The 19,975-nt window shown below is 41.0% G+C and overlaps 1 protein-coding gene across 1 annotated transcript in view; it reads right to left on the minus strand.

Annotated features, from left to right (window-relative positions):
• The window catches only part of adss2 (adenylosuccinate synthase 2), a 238,197-nt gene that overhangs the window by 135,456 nt on the left and 82,766 nt on the right, over positions 1–19,975 (minus strand). The gene's annotated exons all lie outside the window — the stretch shown is intronic.

A 19,975-nucleotide genomic window follows, 5' to 3' on the forward strand; every position in this document is an offset into this window, starting at 1 on the left:
GATGAATGTTGTACTTTTTCCTCATTTATCCCTCAAATTTACCCATTTTGAAGTTTGAAAATGTGGGAAAATATTTTTTTTTTCCACAGTGAAAACTTCCACATCTTTAACATTTTTGGGATTTTTAAAAATATTTTTAGGTGGAAAAAAATAAATGTTAAAAAAAATGTTTCTTTAAGAACATTCAGGGAAAAAAATCAACCAAAATCCAGTGAAAATCACTGGATTTTTTTTCCCTGAATGTTCTTAAAGACAATAATATAAGTTTTACTGATAAATATGGAATCACTTTAGATATATTTAGGATTTTTTGGAAGATCTGTATTCATTTATTTCATTCATTTTTTCATTTTGTATTTTTTAAATTTTTCTTTCTTTCCAAATTTGAGGATTTTTTGAGAAAAAAAATCCCTTAAAAATTTTAAGGGAAATTTTAAAAGAATTTTTAGATTTTTTTCTTCCTGAAGATTTTGCAATTTTTTTTTTTATAAATTTGGGGAAATTTTATTTTGCTGATTTTTTGATTTTTTCAGAGAAAGGAACAATATTTTTTCGTGCCCGTAAATAAGAACAACAGGAGGGTTAAAGCTCCAGTTTTTCCTCCCTGATATATCTCTATTTGATAACATGTTGATGAAAAAGGATTCTCCACACATTAAACCACCTCGGCCTGCATAACATGCGAGCCAGAATTATTTCTGAAACTCACTGAGATGAATTTCATGAGCAGATTCTACGTCAGCAAGCTGTATTTCCAGTATCTCAGACAGTGTGCGACGGCGGGATTATTTATGAGTGAGGGTAAAAGCAATTATGTGATTGACCGCTGCTTAGTGGCAGCTGCTTCGTGGCAGCTGCTTCAGTAATGTAGGAATCATTTTGCACCGCGGTGATAAAGGAAGTGCTGAGCCACAAAGCAAAGGCTCTTGATATACTGCTCAGGTTCGCTCTGACGCCCAACACTAACGTCATAAGCTCCTGGCAGCGACTGCAAGAATGAGACTGCACGATTCAGGAAAGAGGCTGTTTGTTTGGGCAAACTGATAGGAGTTAGGTGTACACTGGGGAAAAAAAGCCCCACTCAAGACAAGAAAAAAAACACCTTACTTCAAGGAACTTTTACTTTGATAAAGTGAAAAATCTGCCAATAGAACAAATGAAAAATGGCTTGGTGAGATTTCTTGAAATAAGATGTGATATTTAGAATATTGAGATCTTAAAATTAACAAGAAAACGTATTTTAAGCTATATTTTACCAGGATTGTTAGCTTAGGTGTCTTAAATAAGCCAGATATGTTGAAAAAAAAGAAGCAGTTTTTCACTCAAAAATAGATTTTCGCTTTCATGTAACCTCCCAATTTGAGATGTATTAACCCTCCTGTTGTTTCATTTACGGGCACCAAAAAATATTGTTTTCTTGTCTAAAAAAATCCAAAAAAATCAGCAAAAAAATCCCCAGATTTCTGAAAATTTGCAAAACCTTCAGGGAGAAAATTCCAACAATTCTTTTAAAGTTTCCCGTAAAAGTTTTATTTTTTTTAAAAATCCCCAAATTTGGCAAGAAAATTCTTGTAAATATTTTCAAAAAAATGAGCAAAAATCTTGCAAAAAATCCTAAAAATATCAAAAGTGATTACATATATATGAGTAAAACTTCTATTTTCTTTAAGAACATTCACACAAAAAAATCAACCAAAATCCAGCAAAATTTGCTGGATTTGATCTTTTTTTCCCCCCTGAATGTTCTTAAAGAAAGATTTATTACATTACTTTCCACCAAAAAATGTTCAAAGATTTCCCAAAAATGTTGAAAATGTGGACATCAGAAGTTTCACTGTGAAAATACATATTTTTTTCTACATTTTCAAACTGTAAATGGGTCAATTTGACCTGCAGGAATTTGAGTTTTCTTGTCCAAAGCGACGTACAACACAAGCAAGAATTCAGACATAAGGAAAAACCTGTAGTAAGTGCAAAAAGTGCGATTTGGTCAAAGGTGTTGCCATCAAGTTGCAGAAGAAAAGCCAAACCCCCCACCACCACCACCACCACCACCACCACCACCACCTTTTTTTTTTTTTTTTTTTTTTTTTTTAATACTTTGTCAGCGCTAAATAAGTGCTGGGTTTTGGACCACCTGACTTATTCTACGTCTAAGGTGGAGTCAGATTAAGTGCCTAGGTGTTCTCTGAACAATTGAGTCTTCAATTGTCTCTTAAAAGTAGAAAGGGACTCAGCAAAACACACAGAGTTTGGTAGATTGTTCCACCATTTGGGAACAACAGAGGAAAAGAGTCTAGCTAGAGAAATCGAGCCGTGCTGGGCTGGAAGCACCAGGCGTCTCTCATATGCAGAGCGAAGTGGGTGTGAAGGGGAGTAGACCTGGATCAGGGAATCCAGGTAGGCTGGGGCCGTTCTTGTAAATGTTTTGTAAGCCAGGAGGAAAGTTTTGAATTTGATTCTGGCTGCAACTGGAAGCCAGTGAAGGGAGATGAACAGGGGAGTGACATGAGCTCTTTTGGGCTGGTTGAAGACCAGACGTGCTGCTGCATTCTGGATCATCTGTAGAGGTTTGAGATGTAGAGTTTTTTGCAGTGTACACTTTAAACTGTGTTATATGTTGTTGCTGTCAGCTGTGAGAAATGGCTCGACTGACAGATGTTACCTGCATGAGGCAGAAACCCCATCTTTACCTTCAGCGCCACAAACACCTCCAGGCTGTGTGACATGAACATGCATATGAAATCTCCGTCTCTCTCTCACACATTTGCTCTTTGGCTGCTCTTTCCAGCTGCATGCTGGAGTTCCGCTGGGTGCCATCAGTGCAGATTCTGCTCAGTGGTTGAGTCAATGAAGCAGTGGGAGGAAGGCAGAGTGAGAGGGAGGGGAGAACTTTGATCTGTTTTTGTTCCAGAGGAGGGCTGCCATTGCTGAGGTGTGACCTTGGCCGACGGCTGAGCACACACACTTACATAATGGGTTCGAAATAAGATGCTCTCCCAAGCCGCAGGCTCGAGAAAATAAATGATTATTTTTGCCTGTTTTGTCCATAACCTGTGCTGACATTTTGTTTCCGAAATTCTTCCACACATGGATGTTCTTAGACCCTGAAGGGAAGACACTGTTTTAGAAAAAGGCAAAAAATTCAGACATCACCATGAAACGTCCACAGTTAATCACTTACAATGAGACTATGATTTTTGAAAATGTGGTTAAATATGCAAATCATGCACCATATATCTAAAAATGGCCTAATTTTAATTAACTTCCACAACAGAAATCTGAACATTTTGACGGCTTATATTTTCCTGACATATTAGAATTAAGGCTTTAATAAACTGGCTAATAATTGCTGTTACTGAGGAGATTTTAGATGGCTCTTCTTATTGCCTCATAAATTAGAAAATACTGCACACAGCCACGAAAAAAATCAATTTTTGCCAGGTTTTTATGAATAAACTAATTTATAAATCCGGCCGTAAATGATAAATGAACCTCTGTAAAAACCTCAAAAATGCAGATAGGAACAAAACCGCAAAGTGTAGCTCAGAGTAGGAGATAAATTCAATCTGAGAAAACAACCTTTGAAGACATCTATAAAGACACGTATATCTACAGACGCAAATAGACGAAGTGCAGTAAAATAAATCCCTAAATGCGCATTTTTAGTGTTTTCTTTCCATTAATCTGAAAGAACACGTTCATCCTAAGATCTCGAAATTGACCTGTGCATGAAAAACCCATGTTTGACTTTTTTACTAGTGACTACAATAGTGATGGTTACAGGCATTTTTTAGTGTCTTGAATCAGTAGAATCTGTTCACTGAATTATTCAGGTCTTTACTGGAACAATGTTTATTCGTCATGATACCTGCTTCCCGAACCACAAGTGCTTTGCCAAACTCCATTTACAACTCTTGATATCTTAATAGTTTTCTCTCAGAATACCAGAACTCGAGGCTGTTCTCAATGACTGTTAGGGCCGGTGTTAAGCCTAATTATACTCCCTTGTGGACGCACACATGGACAGCTGCAGACACTACGGAGGCACAGTTGTTGGCATCTTGCTACTTTCTAGTCAACTTGGAGGATTCTGTTCCACACATGAGCAGTAGGTTGTATATTCCACACAAGCACATCACCGTTCTTATTACTCTATCAAGGAACGCGGTGGAGTTATGCGACGATCGGCGTGCGTTTGTCCTTCTATGAATCCGTTTGTTCGCGACATTACTCAAAAATGGATTTGGATTAAATTTTCTGGGAAGGTCAGAAATGACACAAGGACCAACTGATTAGATTCTGGCAGTGATGCTGCTTGTAGTCTGGATCCACGGATTTGTTAAAGATTTCGGTATTATTGTGAGATAGCGGTATGGTGTCACTGTAATCATGACAACAAGTGAACACTATTTCAGCTGCCTGCTGATGATCACATGATTGTGATCCTACTACAAATCCATCGCTGCAGACTTATCCTTCAGAAATGATACAAGGAACAATTTTCTAATTTGTGGTGGTGTTTCTGAGTCTGCATATTTAGGTCACGCGATTCTGTATCCGTACATAACACACGCCTGTGCTCAGTGCAAGAGCATTTTTTCATTTAAAATTTCAGAAAGGACACAAAGACTGAGCAGCCTTGGTGGAGTACTGCGCTCTTTGACTGCTTTTCTTGTGACATATTTGCCGTGTGGACTGCCAGTACAACACTAGCCTTATGCCTTATGCATGCAGAAGTACGTGAAAAGTCCGGTAGAGTCCATGTGATGTGAATTTCGTCACTAGTCCAAGTGTACGAAAAACAGGGCTGAATATGACATGACAAGTTATGACAAGCAGGATCACACAGAGCAGGACAGGAAAGGACTGGATGGAAAAGCAACAGCTGAAGCCGTCAAACATCCCAACCAGCTCAACCTGTGACAGACGACAAATAAATGACCGACAATCCAAACCATCCCAGTCCGTGTCCTCCGTCCTCACAGCTGCATGTGTGCAAGAACCGCTGGAGGCCACTAGGGAGAGCTGCATTAGCTGCTCATCTGTTCGTCTGTCTGTCAAGCCTGTCCTCATAGAAAAAAACGACCACATAGGTCGTCTGTACACGCCCGTATTGCGACCGAGCGTTACGTTTTGACGTTAAGCGACCTCTAGCGGTTGAGTAAATATCGACACTCCGGTGTCTCAGCAGAAACGTCACCATGAACAAACTTTTACCTAACACTATCCCTAACCATAACCATAAGCATAACCCTAAACCCATGTTGCGAAAGTGAGGAAAAAGCCGTTTCACGAATTAAATCCCGTAATGCGTTCCTGTCTCCCATAGGGGCACTAATGTAAATACGCTCTCATGGGTCGTATTCTGGGGCACGTTAAATATGACCTGTGTGGTCGTATGAGTTTGAGGACTTGTTGGTCTGTCTGTCTGTTTCTCCGTCTGTCTGTCTGTCTCCCTGACATCGCTGCCTCGTGAAGTCAGCGCATCTGTACGAGACAAAATCTGTGTGTTTTAGTTGGTTACAGAACATCTGGAGCAGCAGAGTGGACAGCAGAGTGGGTCCCTGAGGAGCACCGCAGCTCACGTTGGTTTTAGGAAACACTGTGGTATTTGTTGAATACCTCACGCAAGCCAGAAGTCTGTCTCTAGCGGCCCTACAGGAAGGATATGTGCTATGAGGTCTACTGTGTGTGTGTGTGTGTGTGTGTGTGTGTGTGTAAGCATCAGAGGAAGTTCGGTTGTGTGCAGCACATCTGTCAACATCTGGGTGCACAGACTGTGTTTGGCTTTCCAACAACTGGGTGAGATCAACATCAAAAACACACACGGTTTGAGCACAGCCAGAGGATACAGCAGCAGCATCTCCCCTCCCACACACACTCACACATTTCCAGAGCTTCTGATGGCCCCAAGGGCCCCCACTTTCCAATCCTGCCACTTCCTATTTCTGGTCTGCGCCTCCTTTTACTTCCTTTGTGTGACAGTTTCTCTCACTCTGCCTCTCCTTCTCTTTTGTCTCTACACACACACTCTTTCCCACATTAACAGTTTATGTGTAAATGTGATTTTCCCCAGGCTACTCGCTCCTCGGGGACTCGCAGGAGGAATCATCTTCTCCTTCTCTGAACAAACTGCTGCGTAACATCTGTGTGCAGGAAGAGAGAGGCAGATGTGAGAAAGATATCTGTCATGGGAGGAGATGTCTCTCAGTCATGTTTTTTCTCTCAGCAATTTGCATTTCCCAAATGTGGCGTCTGCCGTGTTTGATAGAAAGCTGCAGACTAACACAGGACGGATATGACCAACTCACTGCTACTTAGCGGATTTCTTTCTTTTCTTTTCCAATAAATTCCAAAGGAAACACATTTTCATCCTCGTCATGTGACTTTAAACCTGCTCAGCCATACCAGTAACATCTGACGCCCATCAGTGAACCAATGTCAGACTATTTACAAGTCTTTCTATGGAGCTATGAGAATTAATTTTGTTGACAAAAAAACTGTTTTCCAAAAAAAGGGGGGATTAACAGATTTTGGGATATCAGTGAAATATAAATACTGACATATGACCGAGGTAATTCACGTGAGAAATAGATTACACGTCATCATCGTAGCAGATTTAGGAGATAATATCCCCAAAAATATGCCAACAAATACAGCGTCATCGCTCCGTGTCCAGTTGTTGTTTACTCGGTCGGTGCGATGGCTGGCTGGAGGTCCCACACAGGGGAGGGCGACATCATGCTGCCCAGTGACAGCTCACCATATGGGGGGTAAGGGGGCATCCTCTAAGCCCTGTGGAAGTCCACACACATGGATCTCACAAACAGAGCTAAAGCAGCCCTGCAGATGCTACACACACAGCTAAATCTACCCACATCACAGCTACACCCGTCCATATTATCAAGCTAATTGTGTCCCACTGTTTGATGGAACATGTTGTGTTTTTACCGCCAAAACTGCTCCCCTTGTTTATGCATTTACGTTGGCTTTAGTTTGTTTGGTTTCCCAAAAGGACAGAAGGTGACTTCACGATAACCTAATCACAAACCGCAATGGATTTGGTTGTTTGCTTTCATTTAGAGGTCTATCTGGCTGCAAATTCAAACTCCAGAAATGACAAAATTATAGACAGTTGGTAAAAGATAACCTTTTTCAGTGTGAAGAAGTCACTTGTATGCAGTTCTCTTCAGCTCTAAACTGTAAAAAACAAAAAAACAAACTGTTATTTATACGGCAAAAGCTGTGGTTGTCAGAACGCTAATTTAAATTAATGTAAAACATTTTCTTCATTTACATTAAAGAAATTTGTTGATTTTACAGTTAAGAAATGTGCTCACTGTCAAAAAAATAGGCAGAGGATTTAACTGAGGAAGTCAAAATGATCCCGCAGCAACATCGTAATTAGCATCATCCAAGTACAGTGCCTGCAACTTTACATTTAATATTTTTTTAATTAGCTGACATTAAGTTGTAGAAATCTGTTTCACTTTGACATGAAGGATTTTTTTGTTGAATTATTATCAAAAAGAGTTGAACTGATCGTGATTCAAGGTTGAAAATCAATAAACAGGAAAAACTTCCAAGCAGAGGTGAATATTTTTACAGGCACTGTCCATCCATGATGCTAATGATGATGTTTTATAAAGGTGTAGACTGAATTATGCTGGCTGGGTGGATGAGAGCTGGGGTTGTGGAGCTGAAGCCAGTCAGTCCTCTTTAACAACCTATACATTCATTCACAGAAACATTCACACACCTCATCAGGTAGGTTCACCTGCATCCCTTCACTCACTCACAGAGCACCACAGCAAGTTCCTCAAACAGAGAGTTAAAGCACATAGCATGAAAATATACAGACAAGATCACTAAATGGCCCAGAACAAAGAAATCCTTGTTATTAACAAAAGTAATGTTGGTTAAAACCCAAGAAATTTAGACCGAGATTGCAATGAAATTAAATTATATATTTTCTAAAGCATAATTTCTCACCTTCCAGGGAGATACTGGTTTCAATTAAGACTTGCACTGTGTAGAAATAAACCTGGAGAGGATTGAAACTTCCCTGACACAGATAATCTATCATTTAGTCTGATTTATTTAATCGCTCTGTAAGATGAGCAGCTTATAATAAGAAACACATCAAATATTACATCTCTTTCATCTGAGTCCTCTTTCTTTCACTCCCCTTCGTTCAGTCTTTCATGTTGTCTCTCTTTCTCTCTTCTATTGAAAAAAAAAGCAATTGCAATTTACTAGTCCTGAATAATGAGAGTGTGGCTCCCTCCATTTAGCCTAAGGCTTACAGAACTAACATCTGGGCTGTTTGGCAGGCTGGCCGGCATTGGCCTTGTTGGAAAGCCTCTTCAATGCTGCTCCAGATGCAGGCAAGGGAGGCCCAGCACACACAGATGGAGACACACACACCAGAGCTGCTTCACATCCACAATACCAGGAACATCAATACATTTATACACACATTGGTTCTGTGTGTTCGCTGCACGTGAGACAGGCTGTGCGCTCATGCATGCCCAGATGTGAGTACAAATACAGATGTGGGAAGAGTTAAAGATACAGTAAGCCGTGGACAAATAAAAACACACTCCAATCCAATCTCACACCCAGATGGAGACAGAATGGCAGGTGATGTGGTGGGCAGAGCCGGCGCACTGTTGGCACAGGTAGCATGTTCTCAACAGCTGGCGCAGGTTAGGCATTCCTGGGAATTGGAGCCACAAGGCAAATGTTCCCGCTGGCTCGGGGGCTGGCGCTGTGGCAGGCAGGCTGGCAGGCTGGCACGCCATCACCCGCACACACACACACACACACTTTACGCAAAATGGATGAATCCAGGAGAAAAGAAAGACATGAATGCTGTCACAGACGTACAAAACACTGAACTGTTTATAGCGAGCGTCCGTATATAGATATACTCATTTACAGAAACGTGGAGCAACATGTACTTGAAGAAGCAAAGGTTTGGATTTGCTCATCTCCTGCACACTTTCTGTTCTAACTGCCTTTTTCTCAGTTCATCTTTGTGTGCGTGAGTGTGTGCGCACATGTTTGTTTTGGTCTCTCTCCTCTGTGTGGAAGTGTATTAGCCTTTTCACTGCCTGGGGGCTCATTTCCTGCCGCAGCTGTTGGCTAGTTCCTCTGACATCTGGACTGAGGAGAGACAGACAGGCAGGCAGACAGACAGGCAGACCAGAGGCTACAGTAGCTCGTTTCATTTCAACATGATCTCTGAGATCTTACAATAAAGATTTGAGGAGATCACACGGCTGGTTTTGCACTCTTGGCCCGCGCTCGGCTGCATCTGCCGCGTCTGTATTTATTTAAAGCTCTGTCCATGTTAGTGTTTCTCCCTTTTCTCCCTCACATTGTTTGAATGTGCATCTCTACCAGCTGCAGCAGCCCTGAGGGTTTCCATACCTGGCTTTAGGATGTGACTTTTTGAACAAAAACTTCTTTCAAAGCTCTCAAAACTGTAAAATCATTGTTTTTTTTCTTACTTTCTGAGCACTGAACTCAGCATACTTAATCAAGGAACTCCTTATATGCGGAGCTGCGTGTTTTTCAGCTGCCAGCCATCTTCCACTCTGCCTCTCTGGTGTTCAGATAATCTACAGCGAAGAGTGTTTAATATGCTTTGAGTTTACTGCAAAAGTGTAATATCATTACAGAAGTGAAACTTGAACAATCCTCTAGACACTCTTTACAGTAATTATGGGTACTCTGGTGTCAGATATATGTCATATTATTGCTATTTTCTAAATATAAATCTACTTTTTCACCTCGTCTTCAACCTCTTCTTCTTTTCTTGATATGCGACCGACTTTTCAGCCTCCATTCCACTGTATGTGCCTCTTAAAACAACAATCTGCTCGAAACTAATGGAAATTAACTCAGCATCTTTGTCTGTCATCTGTTAATTACATCTTGGATTTCTTTATCCTCCTGTAATCCTAAAATGACACCAGAATAACTAGTATAAAAAAGGTGTGGCTAGTAAATAATAAGACATGCAAGTCTAACCAGCATCAGTGTCTTTATTTCACAGCCACACCTCAAACGCGTAATAATAATACTCACTCTTTACAGAAAAAAGGGTTTACAAAGTGCTTTGCTGCTGGAGCTAAAACTAGATGTCGTTAAAATGCAATATGTCAAGATTAATGAATAAAAATAAAATATTTCAAGGACTAACAGCTTTGTAAGAAATAAATATCTTCATTGGCTTTAAAGAGACGACATCACATGACGTCTGTAAAAAGAAGTGATTTAAAATAGGCCACTGATTCTGCAAGCTAACTAATTTATTTAACTGCACTAATTCTGTCAAGAGAAGGGATCGAGGATACAACCAGATGTTTGCCATTGACTCAACCACTGTTTGAGGCTGTGGATGGATTGTAGCTGAGGTGAAAATGTTTAACCAGATATATGCATTGAAGTATGTACATTTTTAACCCAGCAGATTTTGTCATACTTCCAAAAGATCTTTTATAAATCTATGAAAGAACCAAAATACATGTGTGATTTGTTTTTTTGTGACAAAGACTCAGTGGTTTCAATGATTACATCACAGAAAATTTGGAGGTACATGAGTCATTGGGAACTCAAGGCTTTCATGAAACACAAAGTCTTTACATGTGTATGTAAACCTGTGTTCACAACTTAAGTCTTAACTGTGGAATAGTTAAAAGGTCCCACTGAGAATCTAAAGCTGCACAGAGCATTAAATTATCCATCCATCCATCCATCCATCCGGCCATTCGCCCATCCGTCCGTCCGTCCGTCCGTCCATCAGTCCATCCATCCGTCCATCCACCCGTCCACCCGTCCATCCGTCCATCCACCCATCCCTCCCTCAGTCCGTCCATCCATCCATCCATCCATCCCTCCCTCCATCCGTCCATCAGTCCATCCATCCATCCATCCCTCCCTCCCTCAGTCCGTCCATCCATCCATCCATCCATCCCTCCCTCCATCCGTCCATCAGTCCATCCATCCATCCATCCCTCCCTCCCTCCATCCGTCTATCCGTCCATCCATCCATCTTCTTCTACTTATCCGGGGTCGGGTCGCGGAGGCAGCAGATGAAGCAGGTTATTCCAGACGTCCCTTCCTTCCGCGACACTTTCCAGCTCTTCCTGGGGGATCCCTCGGGGTTCCCAGGCCAGATGAGATACATAATCCCTCCAGCGACTTCTGGGTCTACTCCGGTGTCTCCTTCCAGGCGGACGTGTTTGGAAAACCTCGAAAGTAAGTCTCCTGTCTCCTTGGAGGCATCCAAATAAGATGTCCAAACCAAACTGTTCACTTCTGTTAGTTATCGTTGTTTTTAATTTAGTGAAAGAAATAATCAAATGAATAAATAAGCTGTTGACTGATTGTTTTGAAAGCCAGCGTGGATAAAAATAACCTCAAAATAGCAGAAAGAACTCTCAATATCAAGCAGCTTTAGTCCTAGCAGGACTCAGCTGAATACACCAGTGGAGAGCGGTGAGGTGATCTGAATTAAACATGATGCTTTTTTATGGTCTCAAACGCAGCAGTTTGCCCGTGCAAGCAAAACAAATTTGATTTTGTTTGGAGTGGGCTCTGAAGATAGCACCAAAAAAGAAAAAAAAATTAATTTGGAAGGTAAAAGCCTTTAAATGTCCAGCAGGGGTGTTTGTCTGTGGCAAGACGGCTGGCCAGATGTAGGGTCCCCCCCCACTCCATAAAACACACACACACACACACACACACACACACACACACACACACACACACACGTACATGCCTCTCTTAGCTCAGTGAGGGGACGGCCGGCTGGCTGTTGGCTTGGAGGCGCCATTAACCAATTTAGCTTCCAGATGTCCATCATACAGCCACAGCCAAAGCTGCACAGCTCTCTGTGAGCTTCACACGACTGGGTGTGAATCTAGCGTGCACACAACCACGTACACACACACACACACACACACACACACACACACACACACACACACACTGCTAAGCTGTGATGTGCTGACGCTGGGACACAAACAGGTACGTATAGAATGGCAGAGGCTTCAGACGTACAAAAGACGACGCTCACGTTAACACATCACACGGCAGAGTCAACTCTCTCGAGCTCTACTCATGCGTGTTTCCGCATGACAGTGATATGTGATTGACAAGCACAGATCCTGATAAAACTCAGACTTGCCTTTTTGATCATCTCGAAAATGATCCTCCACCATCTGGAGATAAGCAAGTTAAATACACAGTTGTTCCTCCTGATGTCTCATCCCCCTGAGACACACACACACACACACACACACACACACACACACACACACACACACACACACACACACACACACACACACACACACACACACACACACACACACACACACACACACACACACACACACACACACACACACGCATGCATGTCTAGAAAGGCACACGCATGTAAAGCATCCACTCGCACAAACACATATTCACTTTCCTCAAATGGACAGATGCTGCACCTCTAGAGGCACAGAGACCCAGCAGCTGTTCCCCAGCCAGTCAGATGGGCGACCATTGATAGTTCATGAATATTTTACGCTCAGTCAAAATGGCTGCATTCCAGACCGCCTACAACAGCAGCCACACTGGGCCAGATGATCGAATCATTAAACTATATGAACGGACTTCCTCCCACTGTCAGCCGAAACAAAGTCGCTCAAGTATTTCTTGGAGTTTCCGACGCCGGCAGGAAAGCTTGCGTTTGAGTTGGCTTTGTAGTTTCGCTTAAAGTGGAGGTTAAAGTTTGTTCACATTTCATTTATTGCCAACTTATACTCCGAATGTCTCTTCAGACTACGGGTTTGTATGAATTATGCTCGAGAGAATCCGGCAAAGTTGTAATTTTGTTGCTCTAGAAATCTTGAGAGGGAATATTTTAACTTGAAATATATCAGCAGTTATTTGTAGAACAGAACTTTTACATCCTAAACAAAACTACTGCCAGGATGAACAATTGCGGGAGTATCTAATAGTGATTATTGACATTTAGTTTAGTTCAATATTAACTGGGTAATAGATTTAAAACATGTGATGGAACATAATCGTATGACATACTATCAAAAGTGTAACTGTCAACAATGAGACTGCACTCATATCAGGTTATATGCACTAGTTAATGGGCAAGTATAATTTAGTTTCGTTATTTAACAGCTCCACCTCATACACTCTAAAATTCAGCCTTTGCAATTTGCTAATTTGCATTGTTTCAAATTGAGATTTCAATTTAAAGCAGATTAATTGTTCATCTCCTATCTTACAGTCCCCCTTCATTCATTATTATACAGCTAAAAACTGCATATCAAAGGAACATATTTAGGAGTTTTCTTTACATGAAAATCATCCCTTTTGACCTTCAAATGGCTTTCATGTGTAGATCTGTGACGCCCCAGCCTTCCTCTCCACCACTCGCTGCAGCTCGAGCACACCAGCTCACCTATAACTCTGCTCTGTGCTACAAAATGGCATGCTGTAATACTGGAGTAATTCAGTTGCACATTTCAATCAGAAACTGATTCTGAAGAAGAAGAATAGCATGAAAAGTTCCACCCTGAGCTGATTGGTGACTCAGGTTTGTTAAGCACAGAAGTCTGAATTCGGCAATTCCAAAACATTTGACCTGTAGTAACTTGACTCTGATGACATCTTGTGCAGGTTGGACTGACATTAGCATATTTCTGCAAGCTTCTCATGTGAGTAATGTAGACAATGCAATACCTTAAACTGGATCAGGCGTTGTCTGACGCATGAATCCGTGTTTTTAAGACTTCCATCTGTACGCTGCAGTTTGAAGGTGGAGAGGTTGTGCCGTGGCCTCGACTGCATATTTTGTTCAGGATGTGTCTTCTAGAATGTAAGAAACACCATATGGACGTGTTAACAAGGTTAAAAAATCATCAGAGGGCATCTTTAACATAACCTTAAGAGAGGAAATGTCTGTAGGATACCTGTTATTTCACCTTTAACGGACTCTTCTTTTCTCACAGCGGCACCTCGGTCTGGATGTTGTGGGATGCAGAGAGGAAAGAGGGCAGCCAGTTGCACTAATAGACATTGCTTCCATTTCATTCTCTCTGTCTCTGCCTCTGCCTTGGAGGATGGATTAGACTCATCTGCCCCAAGGCTGAGATTCAAACATCTGTCCGCCCCCCTCTTCCCTTCCCTTCCTCTGCCTCTGTCAGCCAGCCAGTGTCTCCCCTCCTGCATGCCTCCATTATGGGCATGATGAGGGAAGCTGTGGGACACACTGTGGAGGCTGAAGGTTCTGGAGGCTCCTGGCTGGACGGATAGACAGCAATCTGAGCGTCTCTAACACCAGCTGAAAAGAAGAAAGGAAAAGACTGGTGTTGTGCCAAAAGCCTAAATGCTAATTTAAACTCAAATCACTGAAAGTTGCCCAAGAAAGTGTCAGAGAAAGTGAGATAATGATGGCTGCGGTGTCCTCTGTTGACCCTGTGTGCTGCTTTTTATAGGTTTATTCCATTATTTTGACCCCCTGCTGCTTAGAAACTGAGCTGAACAGGCGGCACATCTTTGCGAATTACCATTTTCAGTTAGGACACTTCATTCACAGCAACTTGCAATAAGTGAAAATAAACCTAAACATCCCTAAATTTAGATGGAACAGCATTTTTTTTGCATCCATAGAAAGCAATATACATTTATACATGACAGAAAACGAGGTACAGAATCATTTATTCTGTGTATTTTGAACGAAGCATCCTGAGACACCATTAATTCTGCATTTTAGCGTGAAAAACAAGAATCAGAATCAGAATCTTTCTCAGAGGTGCTGAGGAGTTGTTTTCAAACAGCTGTCTGTGTTGAAAACCTTTGAATGCGAAAACCAGTTGACAAGCAAAATGTAATTAATGCCGGCAACGGGAGCCAGAACCTGTGAAGCGTGCAGTCGTAATATCTCAGGTATGGCCAGAGGTTTTCACAGAATCGCTTCCTCTGCCAGATTCACAAAATGCTTTTTCTTTGCTTCAGACATAAAAAAAGAGGTGCACTCAGGACTACCTGCTTCTGGGGGCCGAAATAAAAACGCTGAGTATTAGCTTCAAACACTTCTGCTTGAAAAAATAGCACCACAAATACAGTGAGAGGGGAAACACAAATGCTGGGAGCTCAGCTGTAACTGTAAACAAATTATTTAAAAATCTAAAAATAGATTTATTTTACTTTCTTTACACTTTATTTAAAGCCTCGGTGACTCACTGTCTCAATCCATTCCCTGTACATGGATGAATCATTTACTTGCTGTGGAAACATATTTTTAAAATCAGAAAATAAAGCCAACAAAGCTTCATTGAACCTAAATTAAATGGAGAGAGAATTGGAGTGTAAAACATGGGATCTACAGCGACCTCCAGAGGCAGAGAGGGGAAGGACTGCTCTAAACAATGCTGCATTTATTCTGAAACAACAGAGAGGAGTTTGCTTCTACGTCGTTTTCTTACTGCCTAATTCACATTTAAAGGAAACAACAGTTAGTGCTGTTGTCATCGCTGCGGTGACGTTTGAAGATTTGAGGAAGGTCTGACTGTCTCTTTCTGAATATGTGAGACTATTTGTGGACGAGTGCATTTAATTTCCTCTCAAGTGAAAAAAGAGAAGTAAACCTAAACAAAAACTTTTGCAGTAGATACATGAATGTTCTGCATATTGGTCTTTTTATGTTGTGCTTTTTTTCCCCCCTCTGCCTGCCTTCTGCTTTGTCTTTCAGCTGTGGGGAGGATGAAACAGTGGTACAGATAATTTCAAACATCAGTCTGGCTCTGTTTTTTTTGGCTCGCATGCACACACACACACACACACTCTCTCTCTCTCTCTCGCAGACACAAACACACACTCGGCTGTATTCTGGCATCTGTCAGTGGCAAAACAATACGTGGATCAGAGGGGGAAACACAGGAAAGGTGAAAGAAGTTTAGAAAATTGCACAGGAATCTCTTGAGGCATTCACACACACACAGAGAGAGAGAGAGAGAGAGACAGAACAGATTTCACAGCGTTCAAGGCTATCTGAAGTGCATCTTTTTCTTTACAGTATTCAGATACAGAAGCTGCAGAAACAGACAGCGAGGTGAATCCGAAACGTCTCCCTGAGAAAAATCATTCTGCACAAAATTAGCGAATAGTTGTGAAAGTCTGTCTTTAAATCTAATTCTCTGCGCAGGCCTCTTTGCTGAAATGTTCCTTCCCGAGGGCCTAATTGTACTTTCGTGTCTGAACAAGGGGCTCATTGTAATGCGCCGGTAACATGGACCCCCAAATTGATGGACGCGTAACAGGGTCATCATTCATTTGCATTTTAACAAGTCCTTCAGCTATGACACCAGATCGTGTGAATTCATTATCATACAGGGCTGCAGTTCATCCAGCATCTATTAGTAACGCCAATTAGTTTACTGGGACAGGTTTAGGGGATGCAAATAGGCCCTCGGACTCAGTCGGGCAACCAGAGCTGCCCAAACTTTATTCACGTCGAAGCTTTAATGACAGACATTCGACGGAGGTTTTCGTCCCAGTGACCCACATCCGAGAGGATTTTAAAAACTTATTCGATGTGATTTTACAGCATCTGACTGGTGCTGTTCACTTATTTATATTTAAGCTTTTTAAAACATAATTAAGTCGTTGTTTGTTGTGTTTCTGGGATCTCTCTTTAGAGCACCTTTATGTCAAACGCTGTCTTTTTTTTTCTGGACGGGGAGAAGCGTTTCTGCTGATGTAGCTCTGTGCCCTAGATTTGGTGCTCTCTTCTCTTGGATGTCATGCAGGAAACTTACAACCCAAATATCTCTGCAGCACTTTGCGCTGCACCAAAAAAAAAAAACAAGCATTCCTCGTGAAACAGGGATAAAAATCAAACACAGGGAGATAGAAGAGAGGAACTACAATCTCACACAATGTAGATAAGGAGACAAACTGGGAGGTCCATTGTTGCAAAGTGACAAACCCAATGATCTGCTTCAGTCCTACCCAGCTGCCGGTGAAGGAACAGACCAGTCCAGCGTGAACGCATGCAGCAGCTGTTTATTGTAAACTGCCACTTACAGGTTAAACAGGCCTCGCCACACAAAGCCTCAGTGTTGCTTCAGCAAGTCACAGGTCGCCCATAAAAGTGCCAGTCATGCATCTGCTGGGAGAGATACCGAGAGTTAAACCCAGCAGAGGAACCTGTTACATTTATCTGAGGCCTATCCATTTTGTATGCAAGGACACCACTTGGCCCACATTAATCATTTTTAAAAGAGTAACTTTACCTCCTTTCATTACGCCTTTTGTTTGGTTTTTGCCCTGAACACTTACTTTGTTAAATGTGTTTTTCGGTGGCAAGTCGGCTTTAAAATGGAGGAAATAAACACAGCACATCATTTTCTCTACGTCCTGATTCATCCACAAACACCAACAGCCTATTTTGTTGTGAAACTCATTTATTTGGGCTTTTTAGACTCTCAAGGTTGAATCTGTGAAAGAGCAACTGGGTTTCCAATTATGCTGTCCTCTCTTTTGATGGAGTTCAAATATCGGGGGAGGCTTTTATGGAGAAATTTCTGTCTGGGTCAACTTGATTAAGAACTTTTGGGAAAATGAACCTGATTGTGAGGGTAGATTGTAGACTGGGAGACAAACTAATAGTGTACCAGTTATCTACTCATCGATTATTCTGGAGATTCTTTATACAGTCGATTAATTAATCAATTGTTTTGTCGATAAAATGCCTCCATAAATGCCAAAATGTTCATCATTTTCGGATCAAGGTCAATTTAGCTCTGGTTTAGTGAATCAATAATCAAACTGGTGGTGATTCCCACTAATGGACTGATCAATAATCTCACTAATTGTATCAGAAATAGTGCACTAACATAAGAAAGGTGGGATATTAGGATGATTACACAGAGTAAGAGTTTCCTCCTAATGCCTCATATCAGAGATAGATAGATAGATAGATAGATAGATAGATAGATAGATAGATAGATAGATAGATAGATAGATAGATAGATAGATAGATAGATAGATAGATAGATAGATAGATAGATAGATAGATAGATAGATAGATAGATAGATAGATAGATAGATAGATAGATAGATAGATAGATAGATAGATAGATAGATAGATAGATAGATAGATAGATAGATAGATAGATAGATAGATAGATAGAATCTAGCTTAAGTAGCATTTGGTAAAAACTACAGTACACAGCTGTTTTCAGAAATTGCGTGGCTTTTAAAAAAGAAGAAGAAAAACAACTTTTAAAGGTTTGCTTCGTCTGTAGGAAACAATGATCTCTTCAAACTTCCTTTTTAGCAAATCTATCATCTTGATAACAAACCCAGGCTGTTATTTTGGGTCACATTCCTATTTAAATGAACAGAGAGTGAGACATAATTGTAGTTTCAAGTCAAATCTGATAAAAACTTCTTAAAACGTTTTGGTGATTTGCCCTAAAGTAAGTTGTAAAGGTGTTTTTTTTTTCCCCCAACTGATTCTGCTTCTACACATGCAGACAGTTTCACAACACCAAGCTTACATCAGTGCAGCAACACTATCGGTTGGATCTGTCTTGGTTCGGCTAATACAAAGCAGATGATCGGCCTTTTAGACAGGAAGTGTCATCTTTGGTGTGTATAGATTTCTGTTCAGGATTCTTTAAGTGTCTCTTTCATAACATCTCCGGCTCTGCACTGAAGTCTACAGCGAGGGTAAAAAGGTCAGAGGGTGTTAAGCTGTTTTGAGCTGCAGGAACTTGGAGTCCATTTCAGGGCGGCCTAAACCTTTATCCACGACCTCACTGCAAGATCCACCTCTGTAGAATCTCGTTCAGGGCGGTTTTAGTCAGAGAAAAAAAAACACCCCCACACTAGAGAAGTTATTTCTAAGCAACCATCAGAAGTGATTGGTTAAAGTCAGAGAAGACAAATGCTGATTGGCTGAAGTTGGACTTAAAGGAGATCAAGAAACATCAACATTTATCCTTCAGTGTTATCCTGTCTGTAACTCATAATTAATCAGACCATTATGATTAATTGAGGGGGAGAATAATCTGACTACACTTCATTATCATTCTGTTACAGGGGGAAAAACTCTGGCTTGTTCACGTTTCCTATTTCCTAAAACCAAACACAGTCATACAAGTTAAGCAAAAGATGCAGCAGTGGTTTCCTCAAAATAGGGATGAGGAAATTTGGTAGAACTTTTGCACACAGAAAGATAAGCACCGTCAAAAACAAGCCTTATTGCACGATCTGAACCGTCTGCGAAACATGAAATTTTTAGTCAGGTTGTTTGTTGTTTGGAGGTTATGCTTGTTTACCAAAAACAGTAACACAGAGATAAGGGAAATCTAGGAGAAAACTGCCTGACACCTGAAATCTACATCTGGTGGGTCAACCCAGAGTCAAAGCAGTGATGATTTGAAATTTATTTATTTAATTGGAAATTGGTTAAAACTTTGCTTATTGTGTCACATATTGCTATTAAGTCACGCGAGTCGGTATCCATACATAACGTACACGTGCCTGTCATCAGCGCAAGGTCAGGGAATGAACAATCTTGGAGGAGTACTGTGCTCTCTGAGAATCTACCTGATGAGGATTTATTTTACTTTAACACAACTGTGTTAATTATACAGGGTGTCCATAAAGTCTCTTTACAGTTTTAAGAATTTATTACAAAGGCAGTTGATAAGATATCTTCACCAGATTTGTTTGACTGTAATCAGTGTTTATTAAAGTTTGTAATCACATTGAAATTGTGTGTTTTCCAGGTATCCTGTTGGTGAAAGAGGTACTGTTAACCCTCCTGTTGTCTTCATTTATTTTTTTTTTGTAATAAATTCTTAAAGCTGTACAGAGACTTCATGGACACCCTGTCCATAGCTGATAACTGAATCGCCACCTCTGGAGGTGGTGCAGC

This window comes from Acanthochromis polyacanthus, chromosome 15, assembly GCF_021347895.1.
Source record: "Acanthochromis polyacanthus isolate Apoly-LR-REF ecotype Palm Island chromosome 15, KAUST_Apoly_ChrSc, whole genome shotgun sequence".
In the NCBI taxonomy this organism is placed as follows: domain Eukaryota; kingdom Metazoa; phylum Chordata; class Actinopteri; family Pomacentridae; genus Acanthochromis; species Acanthochromis polyacanthus.